At 42.2% G+C, this 14,527-nt stretch overlaps 1 protein-coding gene across 3 annotated transcripts in view; it reads right to left on the bottom strand.

Annotated features, from left to right (window-relative positions):
* LOC106562893 (interleukin-6 receptor subunit beta) overlaps positions 1–14,527 on the bottom strand; it is a 104,633-nt gene that overhangs the window by 55,024 nt on the left and 35,082 nt on the right. The window lies entirely within an intron of this gene.

Consider the following 14,527-nt stretch of genomic DNA (forward strand, 5'->3'; position numbering starts at 1 on the left):
GCTATGAGTCTGAGGGAACATTTTGCAGTTTTAAAGCTAATTTCCTACTATTTTACACATTTTGTAATGAGGCTGAAATAGGATTTTGCCATTTTAAAGCTAATTTCCTACAATTCTACACATTTTGCTATTATATGCTATCTGGGGGTCCCTCCGACCTCCAGGATGGGGGCCCCGGGACACGTGCCCGTTCGGTTATTGGGCCCTGCATTCAATCACAACAAACAAGTGCAGCAGTGAGTACAGCAAGTTAAGCAAAGATAGCATTGCTATGGAGGGAATGACATTAAGTTGAGGATTTCTCCCCTCCTGACTGACTCGCCATCTCAAGATGGTCAGCTAATTCAGTTCCCAAGTGGAGGCTAAAGCCTGCACTGATCTTGTGTTTAGCCAAGATGACAGCAAATAGCTAGCATAGCTTGGTGATAGCTGCAGCTGCCTATCATATCTAGCTGATATAAATGTATGGCAAGATAGCAAGAGCCAGTGTCTGGAATGTGGTTCATAAGACACTTTGCTACGAAAGTAGCTTGTAACTTAGTTTTAATGTTTCGTCACGTCATGTGACTGCTAAATGTATATTTATTTATCTAGCTTTGTTTGCTCTTTTCCATACTATGTCTATCTCTGATAATCTACGCAGTAAAGGGCTGAAAAATAGCCCATATTATTATATGTAGCCTTAGAAGTAAGGTTCATGAAATCAGTAACTTGCTAACATCAGCTAACATTCATACACTACGGGTCAAAAGTTTTAGTACACCTACTCATTCAAGGGCTTTTATTTATTTTTACTATTTTCTACATTGTAGAATAATAGTGAAGATGTCAAAACTATGAAATAACACATATGCAATCCTGTAGTAAACAAAAAAGTGTTATTTATTTTATATTTGACAAAGCATTCCTGTATGGACCTCGCTTTGTGCATGGGGGCATTGTCATGCTGAAACATGAAAGGGCCTTCCCCTAACTGTTGCCACAAAGTTGGAAGCACAGAATAGTCTAGAATCATGGGGCAGCAGGTAGCCTAGTGGTTAGAGCATTGGAATAGTAACCGAAAGGTTGCAAGATCGAATCTCTGAGCTGACAAGGTAAAAATCTGTCGTTCTGCCCCTGAACAAGGCAGTTAACCTACTGCTCCTAGGCCGTCATTGAAAATAACTGACTTGAACTGAACTGACTTGCCTAGTTAAATAAAAGTCATTGTATGCTGTAGCGTTAAGATTAGCCTTCACTGGAACTAAGGGGCCTAGGCCGAACCATGAAAAACAGCCCCAGACCATTATTCCTCCTCCACCAGACTTTACAGAGGGCACTATGCATTCGGGCAGGTAGTGTTCCCCTGGCATCTGCAAAACCCAGATTCATCCATCAGACTGCCAGATGGTGAAGTGTGATTCATCACTCCAGAGAATGTGTTTCCACTGCTTCAGAGTCCAATGGTGGTGCGCTTTACACCACTCCAGCCGACACTGGACATGGTGAACATGGTGACCTTAGGCTTGGAAACTAGTGTTTCAACCGGCTAGTGTTGCAACCGAGGACAGCCGATTCAATAATCAGTGGTCCCGTAATGTGAGCTTGTGTGGCCTACGACTTTGGTCGTAGATGTTTCCACTTCACAATAACAGCACATACAATTTCAGCTCTAGCAGGGCAGAAATTCAACTAACTTGTTGGAAAGGTGTAATCCTATGACAGTGCCACATTGAAAGTCACTGAGCTCTTCAGTAAGGCCATTCTACTGTCAGTGTTTGTCTATGGAGATTGCATGGCTGTGTACTTGATGGTATACACCTGTCAACAACGATTGTGGAGTGCTGGAGCCAAAACAACAAAAATTGTGTCAGTAATGTTGTAAGTATATTGAGCTTTATGATGGACGATGATGTGACTGTTGTTAAATTTGCTTTGAACAGTGGACACACACAATAACATGATTTGATTGCAAACTTCTCCGGAGAGCTAAGGCTTTGCATTTTGATTACATACCTGTATCCCGGGGATGCAAATCTAATCTGTCAGAGACAATCTCCCAAACTGGGCTTTTAGATTGCAGTGATATAATTTAGCTTTGAAAGCATCAGCAGGCTCTTAAAACCTGTTTAGGATAGGGGGCAGTATTTTCACGGCCGGATAAAAAAAACGTACCCAATTTAATCTGGTTATTACTCCTGCCCAGAAACTAGAATATGCATATAATTGTTTGATTTGGATAGAAAACACCCTAAAGTTTCTAAAACTGTTTGAATGGTGTCTGTGAGTATAACAGAACTCATATGGCAGGCCAAAACCTGAGAAGATTCTATACAGGAAGTGCCCTCTCTGACCATTTCTTGGCCTTCTATAGCCTCTTTATCGAAAACAGAGGATCTCTGCTGTAACGTGACATTTTCTAAGACTCCCATAGGCTCTCAGAAGGCACCAGAACGTTGAATGATGACTCTGCAGTCCCTGGCTGAAAAACAGTAGCGCATTTGGATAGTGGTCGATCTGAGAACAATGAAACGGGTGCGCGTGTGCACGTGAAGAGTCCATTTTACATTTTCAGTCTTTGAACGAAAACAACGTCGCCCGGTCGGAATATTATCACTATTTCACGAGAAAAATCGCATAAAAATGGATTTTAAACAGCGTTTGACATGCTTCGAAGTACGGTAATGGAATTCTTTGAAATTGTTTGTCACGATACGCGCCGGCGCGTCACCCTTCGGATAGTGTCTTGAACGCAAGAACAAACGCAGCTATTTGGATATAACTATGGATTATTTGGAACCAAACCAACATTTGTTGTTGAAGTAGAAGCCCTGGGAGTGCATTCTGACGAAGAACAGCAAAGGTAATCCAATTTTTCTTATAGTAAATCGGAGTTTGGTGAGTGCCAAACTTGGTGGGTGTCAAAATAGCTAGCCATGATGGCCGGGCTATCTACTCAGAATATTGCAAAATGTGCTTTCACCGAAAAGCTATTTTAAAATCGGACATAGCGATTGCATAAAGGAGTTCTGTATCTATTATTCTTAAAATAATTGTGTTTTTTGTGAACGTTTATCGTGAGTAATTTAGTAAATTCACCGGAAGTGTTCGGTGGGTATGCTAGTTCTGAACGTCACATGCTAATGTAAAAAGCTGTTTTTTGATATAAATATGAACTTGATTGAACAAAACATGCATGTATTGTATAACATAATGTCCTAGGAGTGTCATCTGATGAAGATCAAAGGTTAGTGCTGCATTTAGCTGTCGTTTTGTTTTTTTGTGACATTATATGCTAGCTTGAAAAATGGGTGTCTGATTATTTCTGGCTGGGTACTCTCCTGACATAATCTAATGTTTTGCTTTCGTTGCAAAGCCTTTTTGAAATCGGACAATGTGGTAAGATAAAGGAGAGTCTTGTCTTTAAAATGGTGTAAAATAGTCATATGTTTGAAAAATTTAAGTTTTGGGATTTTTGAGGAGTTTGTAATTCGCGCCACGCCCTATCATTGGATATTGGAGCGGTGTTCCGCTAGCGGAACATCTAGATGTAAGAGGTTAAAAAGAGCATAACGTGCTTTCAGAACTACAATTATCACTCTCCCATTCGTCTTGTCACATTTCCTTAACAAAAAGAGGCAGTGAAAACAAACCTCTGCATCCCAAATGGCACACTATTCCCTACATAGTGCATTACTTTGCACACTATTTTGTATGAAAGAGGAATCTTGCCGCCTAAATGGCTATAAGAGGAAGGTGGGGAAAACCTCACCATTTCCTATAAACTGTATAGATACTTTCGATGTGGATTCAATGTTGTGCTCCCAGTGACATGTAAAATATTATTGTGAGATATACAGTACCAGTCAAAAGTTAGAACACACCTACTCATCAAGTGTTTTTCTTTATTTTTACTATTTTATACACTGTAGAATAACAGCGAAGACACCAAAACATGTAGTATTAAACAAATCTAAATATATTATTTATATCTGAGATTCTTCAAAGTAGCCACCCTTTGGCTTGATGACAGCTTTGCACACTCTTGGCATTCTCTCTACCAGCTTCATGAAGTAGTCACCTGGAACACATTTCAATTAAAAGGTGTGCCTTGTTAAAGGTTAATTTGGGGAATTTCTTTCCTTCTTAATGCATTTGAGCCAATCAGTTGTGTTGTGACAAAGTAGGGGTGGTATACAGAAGACAGCCCTATTTGATAAAAGACCAAGTCCATATTATGACAAAAACAGCCCAAATAAGCAAAGAGAAACAACAGTCCATCATTACTTTCAGACATGAAGGTCAGTCAATCCGGAGAACTTCAAGAACTTTGAAAGTTTCTTCAAGTGCAGTCACAAAAACCATTAAGCACTATGATGAAACTGGCTCTCATGAGAACCGCCAAAGGAATGGAAGACCCAGAGTTACCTCTGCTGCAGAGGATAAGTTCATTAGAGTTACCAGTGTCCGAAAGTGCAGCCCAAATAAATGCTACAGAGTTCAAGTAACAGACACATCAACATCGACTGTTCAGAGGAGACTGTGAATCAGGCCTTCATGGTCGAACTGCTGCAAATAAAACACTACCAAAAAGACACCAATAAGAAGAAGAGACTTGCTTGGGCCAAGAAAAACAAGCAATGGACATTAGACTGTGGAAATCTGTCCTTTGGTTTGATGAGTACAAATTTGCGATTTTTGGTTCCAACCGTAGTGTCTTTATGAGACGCAGAGTAGGTGAACGGATTATCTCCGGGTGTGTATTTCCCACCGTAAAGCATGGAGGTGGTGTTATGGTGTGGGGGTGCTTTGCCCGGTGACACAGTCTGATTTATTTAGAATTCAAGGCACACTTAACCAGCATGGCTACCACAGCATTCTGCAGCGATATGCCATCCCATCTGGTTTGAGCTTAGTGGAACTATCATTTCTTTTTCAACAGGACAATGACCCAACACACCTCCAGGCTGTGTAAGGGCTATTTTACCAAGGAGAGTGATGGAGTGCTGCATCAGATGACCTGGCCTCCGCAAACACTTTATTTGGTTGCTACATGATTCCATATGTATTATTTAATAGTTTTGATGTCTTCACTATTATTCTAGAATGTAGAAAATAGTTTAAAAAATAATAATAATAATAATACAAAACCTTGTATGAATAGGTGTTCTAAAAATTGACCAGTAGTGTATATTAGCCATTTCTGAGACTACAAACCAATTGTGCTATTGTTTGTTTTTTCTCGTTATTTGTAACTTATTTGTACACAATGTTTCTGCCACCATCTCATATGACCAAAAATAGCTTCTGGATATCAGGACAGCGATTACTTACAGCGTAATGGACGAAGATTTTTTCTTTAACTCGTCGGACGTGAAGGATTTACCTCAGACACCCGACAAGGGCCCGTCATTCGCATGAAGAAGAGACCGAGATATCAGGGACGTAGGTCGGGGTGCCTTGTAAGGATCCGACGCGAGTGGGTAATCTGCCTCTACCATCAGTCCTATTAGCCAACGTGCAATCATTGGATAATACAATGGATGAGCGCCGATCAAGACTATCCTACCAACGGGACATTAAAAACTGTTATATCTTGTTTCACTGAGTCCTGGCTGAACGACGACATGGATAAGATACAGCTGGCTGGGTTTTCCATGCATCGGCAAGACAGAACAGCTACCTCCGGTAAGACAAGGGGTGGCGGTCTGTATCTATTTGTAAATAACAGCTGGTGCACAAAATCAAGTATTAAGGAAGTCTCAAGGTTTTCCTAGCCTGCGGTAGAGTATCTCATGATAAACTGTAGAGCACACTATCTATATTAGCTGTCTATTTACCACCACAAACCGATGCTGTCACTAAGACCGCAATCAACGAGCTGTATAAGTCCATAAGCAAACAAGAAAATGCTAATCCAGAGGTAGCGCTCCTAGTGGCTGGGGACTTTAACGCAGGGAAACTTAAATCCATTTCACCTAATTTGATGACGGGTAGGCCGTCATTGTAAAAAATAAGAATTTGTTCTTAACTGACTTGCCTAGTTAAATAAAATGTATTCTACCAACATGATACATGTGCTCTAGACCACCTTTACTCTACACACAGACGCGTACAAAGCTCTCCGTCGCCCTCCATTTGGCAAATCTGACCATAACTCTATCCTCCTGATTCCTGCTTACAAGCTAAATCTAAAGCAGGAAGTACAAGTGACTCGCTCAAAGCGTTAGTGGTCAGATGACGCAGATGCTAAGCAACAGGACTGCTTTGCTAGCACAGACTAGAAAATGTTATGGGATTCTTCCGATGGCATTTTTTATTTATTTATTTCACCTTTATTTAACCAGGTAGGCCAGTAGAGAACAAGTTCTCATTTACAACTGCGACCTGGCCAAGATAAAGCAAAGCAGTGCGACAAAAACAACAACACAGAGTTACACATGGGATAAACAAACGTACAGTCCAATAACACAATAGAAAAATCTGTATACAGTGTGTGCAAATGAAGTAAGGAGGTAAGGCAACAAATAGGTCAATAGTGGTGGAGTAATTACAATTTAGGAATTTACGCTGGAGTGATATATGTGCAGATGAGGATGTGCAAGTAGAAATACTGGTGTGCAAAAGTGCAGAAAAACAAAAACAAAATATGGGGATGAGGTAGGTAGATGGTTGGATGGGCTAATCACAGATGAGCTGTGTACAGCTGCAGTGATCGGTAAGCTGTTCTGACAGCTGACACTTAAAGTTAGTGAGGGAGTATAAGTCTCCAACTTCAGTGATATTTCCATTGACGAGTACACCACATCAGTCACTGGCTTCATCAATAAGTGCATCGATGAAGTCGTCCCCACAGTACCGTACGTACCCCAACCGGAAGCCATGGATTACTGGCAACATCCGCATCCAGTTAAAGGCTAGAGCTACCGCTTTCAAGGAGTGGTACACTAACCCGGATGCTTATAAGAAATCCCATTATGCCCTCCAACAAACCATCAAAACAGACAAAGCGTCAATTATGGACTAAGATTGAATCGTACTACACCGGCTCCGACACTCGACGGATGTGGCAGGGCTAACAAAGTATTATGGACTACAAATACAAAGGGAAGCACAGATGCAAACTGCCCAGACACACGAGCCTACAAAACGAGCTAAATGACTTCTATGCTCGCTTTGAGGCAAGCAACACTGAAGCATGCATGAGAGCAACCGGGTAACCTGCCTAAATGACTACCGGCCCGTAGCACTCACATCTGTAGCCATGAAGGGCTTTGAAAGGCTGGTTATGGCGCACAACAACACCATTATCCCAGAAACCCTAGAACCACTCCCTAGACCCGCCCCAACAGATCCACAGATAATGCAATCTCTATTGCACTCTACACTGCTCTTTCCCACCTGGACAAAAGGAACACCTACATGAGAATGCTATTCATTGACTACAGCTCAGCGTTCAACACCATAGTGCCTTCAAAGCGCATCAATAAGCTAAGGACCCTGGGACTAAACACCTCCCTCTGCAACAAGATCCTGGACTTCCTGACGGGCCACCCCCAGGTGGTAAGGGTAGATAACAACACATCTGCCACGCTGATCCTTAACCTCTCTTGGGTAGGGGGGCAGTATTTTCACGGCCGGAAGAAAAACGTACCCAAATTAAATGGCCTACTACTCGGGCCCAGGAACTAGAATATGCATATTATTAGTAGATTTGGATAGAAAACACTCTGAAGTTTCTAAAACTGTTTGAATGATATCTGTGAGTATAACAGAACTCATATGGCAGGCAAAAACCTGAGAAAAATCCAACCAGGAAGTGGGAAATCTGGTTCTTGTAGTCTTTTCAAGTCATTGCCTATCTAACACACAGTGACTTAGGGTTCATTTTGCACTTCCTAAGGCTTCCACTAGATGTCAACAGTCTTTAGAACCTAGTTTCAGGCTTTTGCAGTGAACAGAGAGCGAACAAGAAGGCCAGGAAGTTGGTGACTCAGAAAATGACGTGTTTTGTAGCGCGCATTCACGTGACGAGGTATCTGTGTTCCAAAACGTTTTTCAAGACATTGGAATCGTCCGGTTGGAATATTATTGAAGTTATGTTAAAAACGCCCTAAAGATTGATGCTATACAACATTTGACATGTTTCAACGAACGCAAATATAACTTTTTTTTTGACTTTTCGTCGTGAAATTTTGGGCGCGCTTACTACATTTGGAGTAGCTTACTGAATGCGCAAACAACAAGGAGGTATTTGGACATAAATTATGGACTTTATCGAACAAAACAACATTTATTGTGGACCTGGGATTCCTGGAAGTGCCTTCTGATGAAGATCATCAAAGGTAAGTGAATATTTATAATGCTATTTATGATTTTAGATGACTTCAAAATGGCGGGTATCTGTATTGCCTGGTGTATGTTTCTGAGCGCCGTACTCAGATTATTGCAAAGTGTGCTTTCCCCGTGAAGCTTTTTTGAAATCTGTCACAGCGGTTGCATAAAGGTGGTTATCAATAATTCTTTGAATAACAGTTTAATATTTTATCAACGTTTATGATGAGTGTTTTTGTAAATTGTTGTGCTGATTCACCGGCAGTATCGGAGGCAAAATATTTTCTGAACATCACGCGCCAATGTAAAATTCTGTTTTTGAATATAAATATGAACTTTATCGAACAAAACATACATGTATTGTCTAACATTGAGTCTTAGGAGTGTCATCTGATGAAGATCGTCAAAGGTTAGTGCTTAATTTTAGCTGAATTTCTGGTATTTGTGACACCTCTCCTGCTTGGAAATTGGCTGTGTGGTTTTTCTTGTGTTGTACCTGTCCTACCATAATCTAACTTTATGCTTTCGCGGTAAAGCCTTTTTGAAATCGGACAATGTGGTTACATTAACCTGTTGGGGCTAGGGGGCAGTATTTTCACAGCCGGATAAAAAACGTACCCGATTTAATCTGGTTACTACTCCTGCCCAGTAACTAGAATATGCATATAATTGTTTGATTTGGATAGAAAACACCCTAAAGTTTCTAAAACTGTTTGAATGGTGTCTGTGAGTATAACAGAACTCATATGGCAGCCAAAAACCTGAGAAGATTACAAGCAGTAAGTGGCCTGTCTGACAATTTGTGGTCCAACTGTTGCATCTCTATCGAAATTACAGTATCTTTGGGGTTACGTGACACGTTCTAAGACTTCCATTGGCTCTCTGAAGGCGCCAGAAAGTGGAATGGGGCATCTGCTGTCTCTGGGCAAGGTACAGGAACTCTGTTTGAGTGGTCTGCCTGGTTGCTCAGAGCCTGGAAATGCGCGGTCACGAGAGATCACCATGTTATTCTTTCCCTATTTGAATCAATACAACGTTGTCCGGTTGGAATATTATCGCTATTTTACGATAAAAATCACATAACAATTGATTTTAAACAGCGTTTGACATGCTTCTAAGTACGGTAAAGGAACATTTTGAATTTTTTTGTCACGAAATGCATCCGCGCGTCGCCCTTTGAATAGTGACCTGAACGCACGAACAAAACGGAGCTATTCGAATATAACTATGGATTATTTGGAACCAAAACAACATGTTGTTGAAGTAGAAGCCCTGGGAGTGCATTGTACTCAGAATATTGCAAAATGTGCTTTTGCCTAAAAGCTATTTTAAAATCTGACACCGCGATTGCATAAAGGAGTTCTGTATCTATAATTCTTAAAATAATTTATGTATTTTGTGAACGTTTATGCTCAGTAATTTAGTAAATTCACCGGAAGTTTCGGTGTGTATGCTAGTTCTGAACGTCACATGCTAATGTAAAAAGCTGGTTTTTGATATAAATATGAACTTGATTGAATAAAACATGCATGTATTGTATAACATAATGTCCTAGGAGTGTCATCTGATGAAGATCAAAGGTTAGTGCTGCATTTAGCTGTGGTTTGGGTTTTTGTGACATATATGCTTGCTTTGAAAATGGCTGTGTGATTATTTCTGGCGGGGTACTCTCCTGACATAATCTAATGTTTTGCTTTCGTTGTAAAGCCTTTTTGAAATCGGACAATGTGGTTAGATAAAGGAGAGTCTTGTCTTTAAAATGGTGTAAAATAGTCATATGTTTGAGAAATTGAAGTTATAGCATTTCTAAGGTTTTTGTATTTCGCGCCACGGTCTTACACTGGCTGTTGAATAGAGTGGCACGCTCACGTCCCACGTTTCCCATAGAAGTTAAGGAGAAGTGTACCTTTAAAATGGTGTAAAATAGTCATATGTTTGAGAACTCTGAATTATGACATTTGGTTGTTTTGAATTTGGCACTGATTTTTCACTGGCTGTTGAATAGTGTGAACCATGGGTGGGACTCTAGCGTCCCACCTGCCCAAGAGAGGTTAACACTGGGGCCCCTCACGGGTGCGTGCGCAGCCGCCTCCTGTACACCCTGTTCACCCATGACTGCATGGCCAATGCACGACTCCAACACCATCATTAACTTTGCGGACCAAAGTAGTAGACCTGATCACAGACAACAATGAGACAGCCTATAGGGAGGAAGTCAGAGACCTGGCAGTGTGGTGCCAGGATAACAAGCCCTCTCTCAATGTGATCAAAACAAAGGAGACCTGTAGTCCACAAAAAAGGAGGACCGAGCACGCCCCCTTCTCATCAACAGTGCTGTAGTGGAACAGGTAGAGAGCTTTAAGTTCCTTGGTGTCAACATCATCAACGAACTATCATGGTCCAAACACCAAGACAATCGTGAAGAGATGCGAAGCATGACATTGCCTATTCTCAGGAGACTGAAAATGGGTCCTGGCATGGGTCCTCAGATCCTCAAAAAGTTATTTAGCTGCACCATTGACAGCATCCTGAGTGGTTGCATTACCGCCTGGTATGGCAACTGCTCGGCCTCCGACGACAAGGCTCTACAGTCGTGGCCAAATGTTTTGAGAATGACACAAATAGTAATTTTCAAAGTTTGCTGCTTCAGTGTCTTTAGATATTTTTGTCAGATGTTACTATGGAATACTAAATATATTTACAAGGATTTCATAAGTGTCAAAGGCTTTTATTGACAATTACATGAAGTTGATGCAAAGAGTCAATATTTGCAGTATTGACCCTTCTTTTTCAAGACCTTTGCAATCAGCCCTGGCATGCTGTCAATTAACTTCTGGGCCACATCCTGACTGATGGCAGCCCATTCTTGCATAATCAATGCTTGCAGTTTGTCAGAATTTGTGGGGTTTTGTTTGTCCACCCGCCTCTTGAGGATTGACCACAAGTTCTCAATGGGATTAGGGTCTGGGGAGTTTCCTGGCCATGGAAACCCAAAATATCGATGTTTTGTTCCCCAAGCCACTTAGTTATCACTTTTGCCTTATGGCAAGGTGCTCCATCATGCTGAAAAAGGCATTATTCGTCACCAAACTGTTCCTGGATGGTTGGGAGAAGTTGCTCTCGGAGGATGTGTTGGTACCATTCTTTATTCATGGCTGTGTTTTTAGGCAGAATTGTGAGTAAGCCCACTCCCTTGGCTGAGAAGCAACCCCACACATGAATGGTCTCAGGATGCTTTACTGTTGGCATGACAGGACTGATGGTAGCGCTCACCTTGTCTTCTCCGGACAAGCTTTTTTCCGGATGCCCCAAACAATCGGAAAGGGGATTCATCAGAGAAAAGGACTTCACCCCAGTCCTCAGCAGTCCAATCCCTGTACCTTTTGCAGAATATCAGTCTGTCCCTGATGTTTTTCCTGGAGAGGAGTGGCTTCTTTGCTGCCCTTCTTGACACCAGGCCATCCTCCAAAAGTCTTTGCCTCACTGTGCGTGCAGATGCACTCACACCTGCCTGCTGCCATTCCTGAGCAAGCTCTGTACTGGTGGTGCCCCGATCCCACAGCTGAATCAACTTTAGGAGACGGTCCTGGCGCTTGCTGGACTTTCTTGGGCGCCCTGATGCCTTCTTCAATTGAACCGCTCTCCTTGAAGTTCTTGATGATCCAATAAATGGCTGATTTAGGTGCAATCTTACTGGCAGCAATATCCTTGCCTGTGAAGCCCTTTTTGTGCAAAGCAATGATGACGGCACATGTTTCCTTGCAGGTAACCATGGTTGACAGAGGAAGAACAATGATTCCAAGCACCACCCTCCTTTTGAAGCTTCCAGTCTGTTATTCGAACTCAATCAGCATGACAGAGTGATCTCCAGCATTATCCTCGTCAACACTCACACCTGTGTTAACGAGGGAATCACTGACATGATGTCAGCTGGTCCTTTTGTGGCATGGCTGAAATGCAGTGGAAATTCAGGGATTCAGTTCATTTGCATGGCAACGAGGGACTTTGCAATTAATTGCAGTTCATCTGATCACTCTTCAACGAACCGCCCTTGCTCTCTCTGCCTGGCCAGTTTCCCCTCTTTCCACTGGGATTCTCTGCCTCTACCCCTATTACGGGGGCTGAGTCACTGGCTTACTGGTGTTCTTCCATGCCGTCCCTGGGAGGGGTGCGTCACTTGAGTGGGTTGAGTCACTGACGTGGTCTTCCTGTCTGGGTTGGTGCCCCCCCTTGGGCTGTGCCGTGGCGGAGATCTTTGTGGGCTATTCTCGGCCTTGTCCCGGGATGGTATGTTGGTGGTTGGAGATATCCCTCCAGTGGTGTGGAGGCTGTGCTTTGGCAAAGCGGGTGGGGTTATATCCTACCTGGTTGGCCCTGTCCGGGGGTTTCATCGGATGGGGCCACAGTGTTTCCTGACCCCTCCTGTCTCAGCCTCCAGTATTTATGCTGCAGTAGTTTATGTGTCGGGGGGCTAGGGTCAGCCTGTCACATCTGGAGTATTTCTCGTCTTTTCCGGTGTCCTGTGTGAATTTAAATATGCTCTCACTAATTCTTTCTTTCTTTCTTTCTTTCTCTCTTTCTTTCTTTCTCTCGGAGGACCTGAGCCCTAGGACCATGCCTCAGGACTACCTGGCTTGATGACTCCTTGCCGTCCCCAGTTCACCTGGCCGTGCTGCTGCTCCAGTTCCAACTGTTCTGCCTGCAGCTATGGAACCCTGACCTGTTCACCGGACGTGCTACCTGTCCCAGACCTGCTGTTTTCAACTCTCTAGAGACAGCAGGAGCGGTAGAGATACTCTCAAAGATCGGCTATGAAAAAGCCAACTGACACTTACTCTTGTGTTACTGACTTGTTGCACCCTCGACAACTACTATGATTATTATTATTTGACAATGCTGGTCATTTATGAACATTTGAACATCTAGGCCATGTGCTGTTATAATCTCCACCCGGCACAGCCAGAAGAGGACTGGCCACCCCTCATAGCCTGGTTCCTCTCTAGGTTTCTTCCTAGGTTTTGGCCTTTCTAGGGAGTTTTTCCTAGCCACCGTGCTTCTACACCTGCATTGCTTGCTGTTTGGGGTTTTAGGCTGGGTTTCTGTACAGCACTTTGAGATATCAGCTGATGTAAGAAGGGATATATAAATACATTTGATTTGATTTGATTCTGGAGTATATGCAAATTGAGGCAACAGACTGTGAAAATTAACATTTGTGTCATTCTCAAAACGTTTGGCCACGACGGTAGAGGGTAGTGCGTACGGCCCTAAAAATCAACCTGTCCGCTCAAGAGGAAGCTTCTCACTGTAACCAGTGTCTGTAATCTGGTTCAGGTTATTAATCAACCTACCAGGGTGTTTACAAACAAGATCATCCACATGTATCGATCACATTTTACTAACACTGTAGAACTTTTTTCTAAAGCTGTAACCGTACCCATTTGATACAGTGATCACAATATAGTGGCTATATTGTGAGAGAAACATGACATATTTACCTGATTTGTTTAATATTAATAGTTAACAATTATATTCTTAACAATACTAAGACATTTCTGTTCCACTACTGCTGTGTTTCTCTAAAGGGATGGTTCCACTCTAGCTCCCTGCAGTACGTTTAGACGTATAGTCAAGGACATGGGGCTGCTTGGGATAGAGATAAACTTGTGGAACAAAATAGACCTGTATTGTTACAAAATCATCTTCTGTCTCTGAGTAACTTGGTCACGCGTCACATAAAACAAAGAGCCTCAGAGTGACCACAGTTCTTCAGTCCATCCTATTATTTTCATAATCTTTCAAGTGCACAGCTGCGGAGATATGATGCACTGATCTGCCGGGGAGGGGTGGAACGAGCCATGATTAAGCATTTTTTTGTGTCAGCTATGTAAGACCCATGATTCCTCTGTAAGGCTGGCCTCTCAACGAATCACCTGTTGACCAGCTCCATTATTGCAATTCTTAAAATCGATAATAAAGATTGATTGTTTGAAGAAATTACTAAGTCTCTCTCACTTGATTAGAATTTCCATGACAATCTCCAGGAAAGTCTGGGCCTAAAATAGTGTATAAGAGATCGTACAAAATATTTTTCTGTGACTTGTGTGGACGATGTAAAAAATATTTGTTGGTCTGATGTGATTAATAAAGGGCATCCAGAAAATGCACTTGATTAATTTATGAAATTACTTGTTCCAATTATAAACAAACATGC

The sequence above is a fragment of the Salmo salar genome, chromosome ssa11, assembly GCF_905237065.1.
Source record: "Salmo salar chromosome ssa11, Ssal_v3.1, whole genome shotgun sequence".
NCBI classification, from domain to species: Eukaryota; Metazoa; Chordata; class Actinopteri; order Salmoniformes; family Salmonidae; genus Salmo; species Salmo salar.